Source organism: Xenopus laevis, chromosome 8L (genome assembly GCF_017654675.1).
Source record: "Xenopus laevis strain J_2021 chromosome 8L, Xenopus_laevis_v10.1, whole genome shotgun sequence".
NCBI classification, from domain to species: Eukaryota; Metazoa; Chordata; class Amphibia; order Anura; family Pipidae; genus Xenopus; species Xenopus laevis.
The window spans coordinates 111122899-111139491 of record NC_054385.1 but is presented as its reverse complement, the minus strand read 5'-3'; positions in this window follow the sequence as shown (position 1 = coordinate 111139491).

Below are 16593 nucleotides of genomic sequence, written 5' to 3'. Positions count from 1 at the left end.
CTAGCTTCTGCAGAACATCTGTGAAAAAAAATTTGTTGTCAGCATTAGGAGCGTAAATGTTAACAATTGTATATTTTACATTTTGAATCTCTATATCCGCTATGAGATACCGCCCTCTCCTATCACTATAGGATTTCAGAATCGAGCATTGCACAGATTTGTTAAATAGAATCGCTACCCCCCTGGATTTGGTTCTATAAGACGCTGTCAGAATAGTATGAATCCAGCGTGCTTTAAACGAAGGACTATCTTTAGATTTCCAATGCGTCTCTTGAAGCAGCATAATGTCTGCTTTTTCTCTATGTAAACGGTCCAGCACCTTACATCGCTTCATCGGTGTGTTAAGCCCGCCCACATTCCAGGAAATCATCTTTAAATGAGTAATCGAGTAATCAGGAGTTTGGGTAAAAACATTAGATTCCGCCATAATTATCTACCCTATACCTAGCTTGTAATGGGAAATCAAAACGTAGTGGCGTTGGTTAGGGAAGGGTCCATCCCAGCGAGTAGACCCCAACCCCAATTTGTGTGACCTATGAATAGGATGATCCCAAAAAGTTTGGGAGCTACTATCAAAATTCAGAGCAAAAATTTCACTAATTAAATGTAACCAAAACAATAATATAAAAAAATAATCAAGGTGTCGTGTCAACTGTGACATTGGTTTCAACATACCAAATACCCATTGAACATTTTAAAATAAAGTAACATAATGATATTATGCATAGATTGAAAACATTGTGGAAGACAAAAACATGACCAAGCAGGCACTACAAAGAGTGAATGACTAATGTCTAAAGCAAAATACTTCCAATATTCCCGTCAGGCGGAGCTGATCCGTCGGAATGACATTCAAGTGTCCTGGCCGCTAGATTCAGCTGCCTGTGGTAGTGTTTTGTAGTAGGACATAGCTTGTGTAGGATCCTCAAAAAACGTCGGTCGACCATTATCTTTACTCAGTATTTTAAGTTTGGCCGGGAACAACAGGGCAAATTTGTGGCCCGATGAAAAAAGTAGCTTGCAGATGGGGCCAAATTCCCTTCGTTACATGGCCACTGAGGCAGAAAAATCTTGAAACAGAAGTAGTTTGTGGTTATCATAATAAAGAGTCTTAGTCTTCCGGTAAGCAGCTAGGATGTTCATCTTATCCGCAAAATTTAGGAGCTTAAATATGACCTGCCTTGGTCTGGTAGCATCTTTAGTTGAGGGCGGTCCGATTCGGTGGAAACGGTCAATTTGGAATGGAAGGGTAGAGTGGTCGATATGTAGCAATTCAGGCAGTTTGGAGGTCAGAAGAAGTTCCAATTCGGATCCTTTGACGGACTCAGGGAGTCCCACCAGGCGTAAGTTGTTCCTCCTACTCCTGTTCTCTAAGTCGTCAACTTTCTCCGCTAAAATTGTAATCTCATGCTGTTGTGTTTCCAAAGTTGACTGAGATTTTTCCAAGCGGTCTTCCAGATCCGAAATCCGTTGTTCAGCTTCCGTCATCCGCTGCGATTGAGTCGTGAGTTGTTGCAGGACCTCTGTTACCGATTCTTTTAATCCAGCCAATTTTTGATCTAATAAAGGTCCCAGAGCTGAAAGTAGTTCTTGGGTTTGAATCTGTAAGGTGGATGGAGGACTCGAGGGTTCCAGATCAGTTGGGGTGGAGGGAACGTCTTTTTTACTCTCTTTCGGTTTGGACTTAGCAGCTTTTGGCGGCATAGTTGGATTCTGTCCCAAATATTTTTCCATAGTATAAAGAGCAGAAGATGTAATAGTAGCGTGACAGGCAACGGGCCAGTGAAAAAGGTAAGGTCAGTATCCCCCTCCTAAAGCAAATATAGATATATCACATCTCGGCAACAGTGCATAAGGTGGTGGGTATGGTAACGTCTGTGTAACTATTTACATGGTAAAGAGACACTAATGTCTGAGCACAATGTGGAGGGAGTCAATACAAATTAGTTTGTGCCAGAATCAGTTATGTAGAAAAACCAGAAAGCTTCACGTGCCGTAAGGATATAAGCCCTTTCGGTAGAGATTATGTGGTAGGTATCCAAAAGTACACACAAGGTGAGGCTGCGAAGGCAAAACGTATGTAGAGGCTGGGATGTAGTAATCAGCCAGTCCAGAGAAAGGCCTTGTAGTGTAGGTGGCCGTAGGTAAGGTGGGACTGATGGAGTAGTTCAGCGTAAGGGGTCCCCCAATAGTGGTAGAGGTAAATGATATTGGTAAACCACATAAACGGGGACAAAGCGCTGCATCAGTAGGCAACAGTTTGGTTTGCAGTCTGTCCCCCTGTCCCACAGTACTCACTGCGTCAATGTAGGCCAGTAGTGTTACACAATGGCGCGCGGATGTAACCGCGTGGTGTGGGTCCGTGTCTGGCTAAGTCAGAAGGCAGCTGCTTGCGCAGAAAGCAGAAAGGCAGCAGGTATTCGAGATCGGCCCGTCCTCCCTCGACCGATGGAATCTCCCCGACAATTGTGCCCAACGTATCGGATGGCTAGCGTGGGCCAAATGTGAGCAAAGCAGGCGGCTCAGAGGATAACGTGGCAGTCCAGGCCTGCGGTATAGATGCGCCGCTATCCGGGGCTGCAAGGTGAGGGTGAGCCGGCCGATGTGTCTTAGCACTTCACCCCTCTGTTATCCGGACACCAGTGGCGAGGATATCGCTCCCTTTTGTGAGTGTTTGGAACGCTGGTGACGGAGCTCAATAAAATGCGGCCATCTCGCGGGTCCGCCCCCCGGAAGTCCCCGAAAATGCAATTTTTGAAGACATGCTCTGGAAGTGAAAATCTCCATGCTAGATGCAATTGAATGATGCAGTAAGCAATTGATTTCATTTTTTTGTTATTTATTCATAAGCAGATCATTCTTTTGAGTCATGGATTTAAAGTGTGGGAACCATTGTACATAGAGGAGGCCATTTAAAAGAGAAAATGCATATTAAATTCCATATTATTTTTGTGTTGCATGATTTGTGGGTAACAATTAATTTTAGATTTCAGCTTTAAATGGATATCTCCCAGAGCACACAAGGATTTAACCAGACATCACTCACGGTTCAGCAGATCTTTTGATTGCAAGTACTAGACTCAAACGACTAGATACCCCAAGGATATAAGATTAAGCATTTACAGACAATACATTTTATTGCTGTTGTCAATTAGACATATAAATATGTTTTCGAAATGGAAATCGATATCTAGAGGCAACTAAAATGTGGCTTATATGGCCCCACTTAAAGTGATATAGAAAACAAAGGCTTAAATTCTCCATAAATATTTTATCAGATTCAGTTTGGTATTTATTTAGCAAATTATTGATAGCTATTTACTTTCCTACTGACAATTATCCCCTACAAGTACCGGCATATGATCTGTTTCATTATTACAGAGAAAAAAGTAAATCATTCATTAAATGCTTATGGACTCTATGGGGCATGGGCTTCTCTTAATTCGAAGCTTTCTCGATAACAGGTTTCCAGATAAGGGATTCAATGCAATGTTGAGGAGACTATCACAGCTATTTAAAGTCTACATACGATTCTGTTCATAACACAATGTGCTATGCAGCTAATTAAAACAGTTACAAAAAGTACAGACAGCAATGTAAGGAGAATTAAAGGAAATGCAGCACATCAGTTATATATCATGATGCTCACCCAATGTCATAAGTAACTTAGGAAATAACAATAAGTGGCAAGAAACCAAAAATAATAGGAAACAGTCCCTTCTCCGGTTGTAGACAGACACCTGGCAGCATTAGTTATTATTATAATTATCAATGTTTTCATTTCCACGCTCTCATCTCCTTTTGAGCCCTATTTTAGTTTGTTCTTTAAAGGGCCACACCACACTTGTTTTGCATTTTCCACTGTGTTATACAGCTACGTTATTAAGAGATGGAAGTGTTTGTTTTCTCTTTACGTTTTCTCATTAATCCTTGCTCAGCTGGCAGTTTTATTCTTAAGCAGCCATTGTTCTTCTGGGTGGCTACTGACTTAATAATAATTTTCCTTTGACTCCTATTGACTTTTAACTCTATTATTTTTAGTGATGGGCGAATACATTCGCCCATCACTAATTATTTTACTAGAAATTAGAAATGGCTGCAGACCAAGGGCATACATGACATCGCAAGTAACCTTAACATGTAAATGATACTGAATTAGAAGTAGAATACAATGCATTTATGCTAGCACTGGTATTCCCTTATGGCAGGGATTCTTAAAAAAATGAGTTGGCCCAGTTCTCACCCTAATTGGCTTTCTAGCTGGACCCAACTCAGCCACAGCTTTGCTCATCTGTAGAAAGGAAGGCCAACATTCTCTGAACCCTTGTGCTACAGTAAGCAGAAATCTACAAGAAAATGGTTTTATAGTGAATGTTTAAATAGACTTATTGCCCACAGTTGATGATGATTTAAATAAGGACTCTGTTTCTGAGAATGTCACATAATCTGAAGTAGAAAATGTGTGCTGTTTAGGGGAGTGAAGGTAGAAATATTGGTAGTAGATATTAATCTGTTATTTAATACATGAGATGAGTGGAGATTTGAGGCCTCATCAGGAGTCAATTAACCTGCCTGTGTGTTTTTGGAGTATGGGAGGAAACCGAAATACCCAAAGGCAACCCACTCAGACAACATATAAATAGTGATGGGCGAATTTATACGCCAGGTGTGAATTTGCAGTGAATTCCTGCAATTCGCCGCTGGCTAATAAATTCACAAAACCGCCAGCATCCAAAAAAAACTGACGCCGGCGACAAAAATACGCCGTTTCGTGAATTTCACAGGAAATTTGTGAATTTTTTGGCAAAACGACCCAAATTCGCCCATCACTACATACAAACTCCTTGTAGGGAGTACCCTGGTTGGAATCATTTTCAGGACCCGAGGACTGCGAGGCAGCAATGCTATTCACTGAGCCACAATATTATGACCATCTCTTTTAACATACGCCCACTTAAGTGAAGCATTTCATTATCTTTTGGCCGCAAATAATAATCTGATTTGGTGCTGAGCACTGCTATCGGCAAACTGTATAAACCATCAATAAAAGGTTTATTTTTGCCTCCTTCCATGAGATCATACGACTTAACAAGACTCATATCTTAGCTTCAAAGATAGAGTTTCAGACTTGCCAAGATAGAGTTTCAGACTTGCCAAGATATTATCAGTTTAATTCCTTTTGCTGCTTTGAAACTTATGCCATGAAATCATGAAATGCTGGGGGTGGTTAGCTGGGGCCTGGCCAAATTTCAGAGGGCCACATGTGAAAAGAGGGGGATTTAACCATAATTTCTTATAAAATTCTGGATTAAATGATTTCTTACATTCTAATTTTAATACTTTCATAATAGATAAGGCCTTGCTGGGGGTTGCAGTATTTGTCTTGCCATCATCTTGATAAAACATGTACATGATACAAGCATTTGTCAAAAGTGAAACATTAACTGTTTATTAATGAGAGACGTTAGGGAATTCAGAAAATAAAATCCAATAAAACATGATGTGTTCAGAACTAGACCATTATTACGATTATTTATATAATAAAAATGATTATTATTGTTATTATTATTTGGAATTCCCTAATGCAATTGCCCCTGCACTGAAAGATGTGTCTTTGGATATGGGTACACTTGGTAACTTGCCCTGATGAATTGGCTACAGGAAAATAGGCAAAATGAGTAATTATTAAAATTATTATTGTTATAATGATTTGGAATTCACTAATGTAATTGCTCCTTCACTGAAAGATAGCGGAGAACACTGCAGAGGGAAACAACATTCAATGGTGAATTTAAAAAGGCACAGCTTTGTGGGTTGACTGCAATGCACTTTATTATTGGTTCAAGTGGAGGTTTAATCTTCGAAATCCAGTTTAAATTTATATTATTCCTTGTATTGATGAGTGTCTTTGATATGGGTACCCTTGGTAACTTGCCCTGATGAATTGGCTAAAGAACAATAGGCAAAAAATAGGCAAAATGAAAAAATCTGTCCCAAGCAAGCTGCTGTTTAGCCATAGGGGTAGCCATTCAAGATGAAATAATGCTAAATTGCACAGTTTACATAGCTGATAAGCTCTGTAGAATAGATGGGTTTAGTTCTTACACAGCAATAATGATGGGCGAATTGGCGCCGAAAAAATTCATGAAATGGCGCCGGCGTCTCGTTTTTGACACCGGCGTCCGTTTTTTTTACGCAGGCGTCTGTTTTTTGGACGCCGATGCATTTTCACCAAAAAAACGGAGGCCGGCGTAAAAAAAACGGACGCCGGTGTCAAAAACGAGACGCCGTTTCGTGAATTTTTCGGCGCCAATTCGCCCATCATTATTCCTGTACATTTTTTTTTGACGCCGGCGAATTTTTGCCAGCAAATTTTTGCGGCCGTTTCGCGAATTCGCGCCTGGCGAATAAATTCGCCCATCACTACACAGGAATCTAAACCCCTTGTATTATACATATCTTAATTGTCATCTATTACTTAACATCTCATTTATATCTGCAAAGTTAAAAGTTGCCATCTAAAGAGAGTAGTACCAATGATTTAGGTATGTTGCATTGTTTACTCTCTCTGGGAGATTGGTAGTCAGCAAGTGAAAAACTGCCTGTAGTTGGCATTTTTTAAATATACTTTTTATCTGAAATGTCTGTAACTGGATGTGTTCTTTGTACTCTAGACTGACTGCAGTTATTTTATTAATACATTCTGTATTTTTAGGCACAATGAGTCACTGTCCTAGTGATCTTCAAGGCCAACTTTTTGGCGCCTGAAGCTGATAAAATGACTTGTTCGATATTACACACAGCTGATGCAGAAATGAAATTCTCTCCGTCTCACCTTTTATGAGTCAAATACTCCCCTGTGGACTTCTTAATAGCATTACTGCTCTAGGGATTTTAACAATGAAGGTACTGAACATATAACAATACATCATTTGGCAGTTATTTTCTAAAATTATGGTTGGACAGGTGCCACTCTTATGAATCCAACGGGCTAGCTATAGATTTCTACTAGCAGCTATGGTTTTCTGGGAAACTGCTGCAGGGATTGCCAGATATGGATAGCTGTAGCAGATTCTGAGAAATAATCTCCTTTTGAGCTCAGCTATTTCCCATGAACCTATGAAGTTTTGGATCTTACTAACCTCACTTGTTTGCCCTCACAGGGAGACATAGCTTCTTGTCTTAATCTCTGATGTGATCAGGCTATGACATTTACCCGTGGGTCATTGCACACAGCTGTTTTTCTCATTTGCATTCAGTGTGGTTTTTATGGAATTTCTTTGAAAATGTTGAATGACATTATTAACAATAGTGATCATTTATTTTGTATAAAACTTTTTAAACCATTCATAAAACATTCAGACCAATGGGTATAGGCTTTGATAGAATTTGTTAGAAAATTATATATATATATATAGAGAGAGAGATGTCTCCTAAATTAATATATATAGTGAATAATGTATCCTCTATTGTAAGGCACCAAAGAGTTCCATGACCATATAAAAGCAGAAAAATGAAGCCTGAGTGCATTTACATAGGTCATGGAACTCCAACTTGTCTTTTGATATCCCCATATTTTTCTAAGGGAGCGTACACTATTTTATATAATGCATGTTTACAAGGATTCGATATACGCAATTTGTATGGGTCTTGTGTATTATGATGATATAATAAAGCCATGAGAAGTTACGTAACTATATAAAGGCGTGTGGGCAAAGGTAGAGAGTACACGGAACTTTGAAGAGACGGTTCCACATTATATTTCAAATATAGTACAAAACTGGATATTTTTAAAACCCATTTATTAAACATACCCTATAGAAAATGATTTACTGTTATGACAGTTCGCCCTTAATATGTCTGTGTCCTATCCACAAGTCTTCCTGCTCTGCGTTATCGTACAGTAAGGGGCTGATTATCAATGTTTGAATTCAAATTTTTACCATGATTCAGGTTGAATTGTAGAGGTCCTATGAAGGTCCTGGCCCTGATGCAGTCACACTTCTAATCCAATTTCTACCAGTACTTCCACCTCTGACAAAAATAACACTATGGGGCACATTCACTATTGGTCGAATATCGAGGGTTAATTAACCCCCGATATTCGACCCTCAAAGTTAAATCCTTCAACTTCGAATATCGAAGTCGAAGGATTTAGCACGATTCAAAGGAAAAATCGTTAGATCGAACGATTAAATCCTTTGAATCGAACGATTCAAAGGATTTTAATTCCTCAATCAAACATTTTCCTTCGATCCCAAATTACTTAGAAAGCCTACGGGGACATTCCCCATAGGCTAACATTGGTGCTTGGTAGGTTTTAGGTGGCGAAGTAGGTGGTCAAAATTTTGTTTAAAGAGACAGTACTTCGACTATCGAATGGTCGAATAGTCTAACGATTTTTAGTTTGAATCGTTCGTTTCGAAGTCAAAGTCGTAGTCGAAGGTCGAAGTAGCCAAAAAAAATACTTCGAAATTCAAAGTATTTTTTATTCTAATCCTTCACTCGAGCTAAGTAAATGGGCCCCCAAAAGTAATTATCTTTTGCACCCCATGTAACTGCACATTAACATTAAAATTAGAGTGTAAGTTATATAGTAAAAGGTGAGTGATCTTTTATTTGTTTGTATTTATACATGTAGACTGGAGAGCAAGAAAAAAACCTGGACATTTGAAATTGTATTAAAAGTTTTTTTGTAATAGAACAGGAAATAATACAGCTCTAAATAAGCTTGTGTATAAAGTGAAATTGCAATATTATAAAAGTAACTGTGTGATTATTTAGCAATTTTTACAGACAACTAAAGATAAAGCATAGAGAGAGGATATAGAGTTTTCTTACTTTAAAATTCAATAATATAAAGGCATTGGCAATTTCAGCCTCAATAGACGTTTCTCTCTCTAGAGTGCAGCCAGCTCAGACATATGTTCTCATGCCAACAAACCCTATATTTTCTCATTTTTAAAGTGTGATTCATTATTCCTTTTGAAGCCTTGCCCAAAAATAAGCAAAATAAGTTCACCAACCTGGGCAATGTTTGGAGTCAAAATGCTGCCTTGATGCCCAAACTATTACCAATCAAGCTTTATTTTGGCAGGCACATAGTATCCAAGGGTTTATTAGACCAAATAAATGTTCCTTCAGACAGTTTCAGTTTTCTAAGCACCTGCAATTTCCAGGGAGATTTTAAAAACCTGGCACTTGCTGTTTTAAAAAATAAATGTTTCCTGGATCGCAGTGTGCTTTGAATACTCTATAAGGATCACTGTTCTGATACTGGTTCTCCTAGTAAAAAATATGTTCAAGCCACTTCAGAGGAATCATAGTAGACAAACAAGCTAACTATATGAGGCACAACTCATTTAAGGCAATTTCTGATTTTTATTGGGATAACTTCCTAGTAACTTACCGTTATTGTGTTTGCAAAGCTTTACATTTGTATGCAAGTTAACAATACTTTTAATTGATATCAGTGGGTGTTTACCTGTTTGGATGACTCTGTAAGTATAAAGGGATGCAGTTATGAATTCCAGAAGGTGTTATTTATATTGTATGTGCGTTTGCAGGGCCACCATCAGGGGGGCACAGAGGGTAGATTTGTACTGTGCTCAGGCCTAAAGGGGGTCTGGCTGTGCTGCACTTTTTGAATTAACCAGGCCCCCCTTGACAGTGCCAAACCGAAGTCCTGAAGAGCTGAAGTCCCAAATATCTGAAGTCTCGAAAAGCCAAAGTTCCAAAGCGCTGAAGAGCCGTCCTGAAGACCTAAAGTCCCGAAGACCCAAAGCAGCAAACATAGCCGAAGCCGCAAAAAGACCCGAATCGCCGAAGACCCAAAGCTGCGAACAGATCCAAATCGGCAAAAAGACCCTAAGCTACGAAAAGACCTGAAATTTAAATCCTGAAGTCGCAAAAAGACCTGAAGCCATGAAAGGAGTCTAAGGTAAGTTCCCTTGAACACCAATATGTTTTTTTTTTAATATTTTATTTAAACCTCTAGTCACTAATGTAATATTTTCATACTATATAGGCCCCTGGCCACCAATGTTTTTTTGTTTTTTTTAATATTCTATGGGGCCCCTGGCGCCATTTTTTTTTTAACTAATAGGGGGTCTCTGATCACCAATGATTTCTTTTAACTTATATGAGGGCCCTAACCACTGATGTTTTTTTAAAACCTTTTACGTGGAACCCTGGCCGCTAGTGTTTTCTATAACTTATACTGGAGTCCTGAACACCAATGGCTTTATATAACTTGTGTGTGTGTGGGGGGGGGGGGGTTTACCCTTTTAGAGCTGTCTTTGTGGCCTTTTTAATGTGGTGAGCGCAGGATCTGGGGTGGGGCTTGGGTGCTGGGCTGGCGGGTACCAGGGGCCCAGAAAATTTTGTTGTACGGGGCCCCGTGATTTCTGATGGAAGCCCTGTGTGTATGTTATGGGAAACTTACCCCCATATGTAATAAAAGACACACATTTTTTCCCAGGAACAGTAACCTATAGCAACCAATAAGATGTTTGCTTTAAAACAGGTGACCAGTAAATCCTATCTGCTGATTGGTTGCTGGTTCTCCTTGCAGTTTGTAAAAGTGCATTTCTCTACCTGATCAGCCTTTCCCTTTTTATAATTGGGAAATTCTTTTCCTGCTGGATTGTGCAGACAACCCATAATTTTGCACAGAAAACTTTGTAACCTTGAAAAGTAGAATTTGAAAAGTAGAATCTGTATATCTGCGACACTCAGGCCAAGACTGGCAATCTGTGGGCTCTGGCAAATTCCAGAGGGGCTGCTGTAAGATGCCATAAGCAGTTACTATTTAGTGGGCTGGTACTGGCTGCTTGGGCCTCCATGTACTTGAAATGCCAGGGTCTATTTTGAATCCAAGTCTAGACCTGGCCACACTGTTACATATGAGTTGTAGATTCTATGATCTATGGCACACAAAGGGTTACATTTTCTCTAAAATGCAATATCCTCTGTATGTTCTCTGCATACTGTATGTGTCAGGGCCCAAAGGCTCAGGTTGAAGTTACGGACCAAGGAGGAAGCAGCAGGTTCCAATGCAGTTCACGGTTTTCAAGGGGTTAAGAAGTAGAGTAGTCAAATCTAGGCAAAGGTAATTTCAGGCAGCAAGGCTCTTAGTCAGTATAACAGGCTGAGGTCAAGATCAGGAATCAAAGGTCAAAAAGTAGTATAACACAGCCAGAAAAACAAAAAGTTGAACCTATAAACGGGCAATGACTGTAGGCCTCTGGCGTCCTTTTATAGGGAGATTTTGTCAAAACGTGTGTGATGACATCATGCATCATGCGCTGACATTGTGCATTGACGCCGCATGTTATGATGCCGGCGAGCACTCCTTACAATATGTTTGTTGCTACTAAAGGTCTGTGTTGCAGATCAGTAGCTGCTACTTATCGCTGACTAGAATTATGCTTCTTTTTTTTCTCTGCGCTGAAATGTTCCTGCCCTAGAGAAAAACATAAGACCAGCTAAAATAAATAGTTACAATCTCTCTGTATCAAATAAAGGCTCATATATAGTGATGGGCGAATTTGCGCCATTTCACTTCGCCGGAAAATTTGCGAATTTCCATTGAAATTCGTGAAACGGCGCCGGCTTCTCATTTTTGACATTCATTTTTTTTGACGCCGGTGAATTTTCGCCAGCGAATTTTTGCGAATTCGCCCATCACTACTCATATCATCCAAACTTTTTGTTAAATTATACTCAGCTAAACATCCCAGAAAACATATGCTTATCATTCTTTGACTGGTAGGAAACGAATTTAATATACAATTAGATTAGCCCACTAAGCAGTTCTGTGACTCCAACAGAAAATGCTTAAACATCCATAATATATCTGTATTCATTGTTTATATTACAAGTTGTTCAGTATCAGTGCCTGTTCATATAAAAATGCAAAAAACGTTGTGGTGTCCTGTATTGGTTGTTGAGTAACAAGGGACCCTCAAACTTCCGTCTTGAATAGGACATAGAGATTCCAATAGGGTTTCAATGGTGGTCATGCAGTGAAGTTTCAAATTAGTATACTCAAGGATCGTATTGGCGTAAATATGTTTGCGTTCATCTTTCATTTTATACTGGACAATGGTTGTATTGAGGTGGAAAGGTTACTTTGGGTTTAAGGGCAAAAGATCACATTTCTCATTAGACTGAAAAGATTTGGTCAATGCAAACTGAAGCTGCCTACAGTGTTTAGTTGCCAGCTGCCATGTATGTAGGCCTCACAACCCTGACAGTGACCTTATCCATGACTTGAAGAGACCACCATCTTTAGGGTGAGAGGTTGACACATTTATTCAGCCAAGGAATTCCTTGTGAGTTGAAACCATTGATGCTTAATTATAGTTCTGCTTTGTGTGGTAAACATTCAGTCTGATCAAAGATAAGCACAAGCACTACCAACTGATGAAGAGATCTATTAAACCATGAAATGGCTTCTAAGAAAGAAAAAGACGAACAGGCACAATTGTATAATAAACTGCACTGCTGTTTTTTTAAAAAAAATGTGAATGGAATAATATGAGTGCAAAAGAGAACTGTGAGGTTTTTGAAACACATGTTCCAGTTAATCTGTGGCCCTTCATTCTGGATTCTTGCAAGATCACGTAACAGCACACAATATTTTAGAATTGTTTAACTTAAAACAAAAAATATGCTTTAAAGAATAGAAAAAGGCAAAAAAAACTTGTTTTTTTAGCCAGACCAATACAATATGATCTTTGCCATGCTGCTGAATAGGGTTACCTTTGCTACTGAGAAGTTATGGTTCTAGAAGACTACTTTGCTGCTATTTTCCTGAATCGGATGTTTTTTTTTTTTTTAATCTCATCATCGTCGTCATCATCACCTTGCTGAGAACTACTTTTCTATATCCACTTCACTGAATTTGCGCAACTTTACACATAAGCCTAAAACATAAATGAACATTAAGTTGTTGATAAACCTCAATTTCTCTTTTGGGGATACCAGCTGTTGGTAAAGTTGCTGAATATTATTGCTGACCATGCTACACCCATCAGGCAAATGCATTTTTGTCACTTACTGAACACCAATTTATTTCCTTTTATGACTTAAACCATAGAGAATTGGAAGGGATTACAGTACAGGTGTAGTGGACTGATAAATAGTTTCCCCATTTATTATGCAATCTCCTAAAGTTTGGCCATAGAAGGGCCCCTTCACTTACAGAGGAAGTAATGCTCCTCTTCCTGGGTCAAAGCCTGACCCCTAGTTTTCCCTAGGTAGTGTGCTAAAATATATAAAGGAAAGCCATGTGCTTCAAGGGCTTTTTGCTGGAGACTCCCCCAGGTGAAGGAGTCAAAAGGGGAGCCCCATATTAGTGCAGGATTTAGGGGCAAATTTACTAAAGGAGGAAGTGACTAATGCGGGGTAAAATTGGCCAGCGTGACGTCATTTCAGCACTTCGCCGAGTTACTGGCGTAACTTTTGGACTTTGCTCGCCAACACCTGGCAAATTTGCGCTCTGGCGAATGGATGTAACTACGCAAATTCACTAAGATGCGGATTTTACTGAACGTTTCCTCTTGCGCCAGACTTGCCTTCACCACCTCTAACCAGGCGAAGTGCAATAGATTAAATAGGAGTTCCTAAAAAAATAGTTGAAAAAAAACGCTTGCGTCTTTTCCTTTTTCAGGGTGATATGCTGAAAAAGAGCGTAAATTTTTTTTTGGGATAACCGGCTTCCCCCCTACATTTCCTAACATATGGCACACAAACTATACACTGGGCTCATGTGTAGGGCCAGTGTCGGACTGGGCAGACGGGACACCGGGAAAAAACCTGGTGGGCCCCCGCTGGGCCAGTCCCCTTCTCCCAATATTGGTATTGACTTTTTCGGCGCTGCGCCGAGTGCCGCCGGCTGCGTATGCACCGAGTGGCTCGGTGTGTCACAGTAGGGGGGGCGGAGGAGCCCCCCCCAGTCCAACCCTGTGTAGGGCAATATAACAACTTTATTTTATTTTATTAAGGTTTCCCCTGGCTTGTGTAGTGTAATGTATTTGCTGCAACATATACGTCCACTCAACTTTAACTTCCCACCGTATGCAAATTAGGCAATTTGACTTCGCTTGGCGCAGTAATGCTAGCGCAACTTTGCCAGCATTTGCTGCCCTGGACGCAACTTCGAATTTTAATATAAATTTCGAAATTTAATGTAAGCTTCATCATACTGAAATAAGAAGTTTTCTAAAAATTATCAATTAAATATTCTGTATTGTTTCTGAAATAATCCCGTTTATCTTAACGATTCCTCTCTCAGCATCTGTTTCTCTTCATTCCCTCTTCATGCAGGAATTGGTTGTCAGATTTTCTTTGACAGTTAGATCCAATATGTCTTATAGGGGGGCTTCTTTTGCCTTGAAGATGTATTAGAGCTCACTCTATTAAAATCACCAGACACCATGTCTCTCTATATGCAGAATTTGTGAAAAAGCCAGTTATTATGTTAGATTTTGTTTGTACTGGAATCAGTTATTTGAGTGATCTCTAATACATCTGCTAGGAAAGGAACCCCCCCCCCCCAATAAAATATATTGGATTTAACTGTCAATGAATATAGGTATCTGACACCCAACTGCTGCAAGAAGACAGAATAAAGAGAAACAGATGCTGAGAGAGGCATAGTGAAGATAAACTTGATTATTTCAGAATAGAATATTAAATTGATTGCATTTAGAAATTTTCTTATTTCAGTATGTTGAAGCTTATATTAAATTTTAATTTTCGTGATAGTTCCACTTTACATACAGAGTATGTTTTCCCTTTACGCATTATATTGTTGCATTAAGACAAGACAAACAAACATCAACTTTGACTTCTCGGATCATGGACTAAGGACTTCTGACCTTCTTGCCAACAGCAGAGCAAGGATAAAAAGAGAGCCCTTATCAATTCAGTTGATAATGGGTAGTTAATGCTAATAGTTAGGGGGAAGATTTCACTGATCCTTGCCTAATCGCTGCATTGTTGGCTGAAATACATACAGGATTAGACCAAAGCAGCCTGGCAGTATGTTTAAATAACTGCTACAAAGTCCATTCAAGATCAGCCGAGTGCACATGAATCATGAAAAATAGCCACTATAAACAAAGTAATGAAAGAAAAAAAAGTAATTATTTTTTCCATTGGTCTCTTATATATTATGTAAGGGCCTGGCTATTGTTGTGTCCAGTCTGTAGGTACAGGGCCATACATCATTAATGTGTGACAACAATGAACCCACAACATTGTTCCCATTTATAGTATGACTGTATATTTTTTCTATTTACTTTTAATTAGCTACTCTAAGAATATTTCTGGCTCAAGATGCTGTTTTACCCCAATCAGACATTTGTTCTCTGGTAGGCTGACCACTAGCTCCTATTGTGTTTATGATTCCATTGCTTGAAGACAGAAAAGTTTCTGGCCTGGCTGTCCAGAGGGCATACAATCCTTTCTCATGACCTGTAAAGTAAAAAACATAAATATTTATGTATTCCCCTCTACTAAATACAATTTGTATGGATGATATCCGTGTACTAAAGAAAACTTGAATTGTAATTTTAGACTTGAATAATGATTTAACACTGGTACATGTTTATTTGCATCAGTAGTGAGCTGGGAAGTAAACAGCATTGAAGTTGCAACATACTGGAGAGTTCAGTGGGACTAAACATGGATAATTAGGGGACAAGCAAGAGGGGCTGTTTTATAGCTGGCCGCTCATGGATATTTCTTTTAACCTGGCTATTCCTTGCTGTTTTGTGAACGGATAAATAGTAAAGAAATTCCCACGTATGATGGCATAAGAAGGTAAAATCTATACTAATTCAATATTTCAGCCTGAACAAATCACAGAGTACCTGTTGATCACATACATATGGCATTGGTTTATCTATAATTTCAAATGCATTTGTTAAAATAAATGTATAATATAATTTATATACATTTCATATTTTATTAAATACATTTGTGCAAGAGGGCATGAGGGCTGAAAGTTACGCTGCTAACCAGATGCAGTGTTTGCATCAGGTTTCGTGGCCAATATCAACCAAGTCAATGCTTTTAAACAGGAGACTAGGGATGTCGCGGACTGTTCGCCAGCGAACTTGTTCGCGCGAACATCGACCGTTCGCGTCCGCCGAATGTTCGCGAACGTAACGCGACGTTCGCCAATTTGGGTTCGCCTTAGCTGGCGCTTTTTTTTGCCATTTCTCCCCCAGACCAGCAGATACATGGCAGCCAATCAGGAAGCTCTCCCTCCTGGACCACCCCCACACCCCCTGGACCACTCCCCTTCCATATATAAACTGAAGCCCTGCAGCGTTTTTTCATTCTGCCTGTGTGTGCTTGGAAGAGCTAGTGTAGGGAGAGAGCTGTTAGTGATTTGAGGGACAGTTGATAGTAACTTTGCTGGCTAGTAATCTACTTGATACTGCTCTGTATTGTAGGGACAGAACTCTGCAGGGATTTGAGGGACATTTTAGGTTAGGTAGCTTTGCTGGCTAGTAATCTACCTTCTACTGCAGTGCTCTGTATGTAGCTGCTGTGGGCAGCTGTCTGTACTGCTGCTGA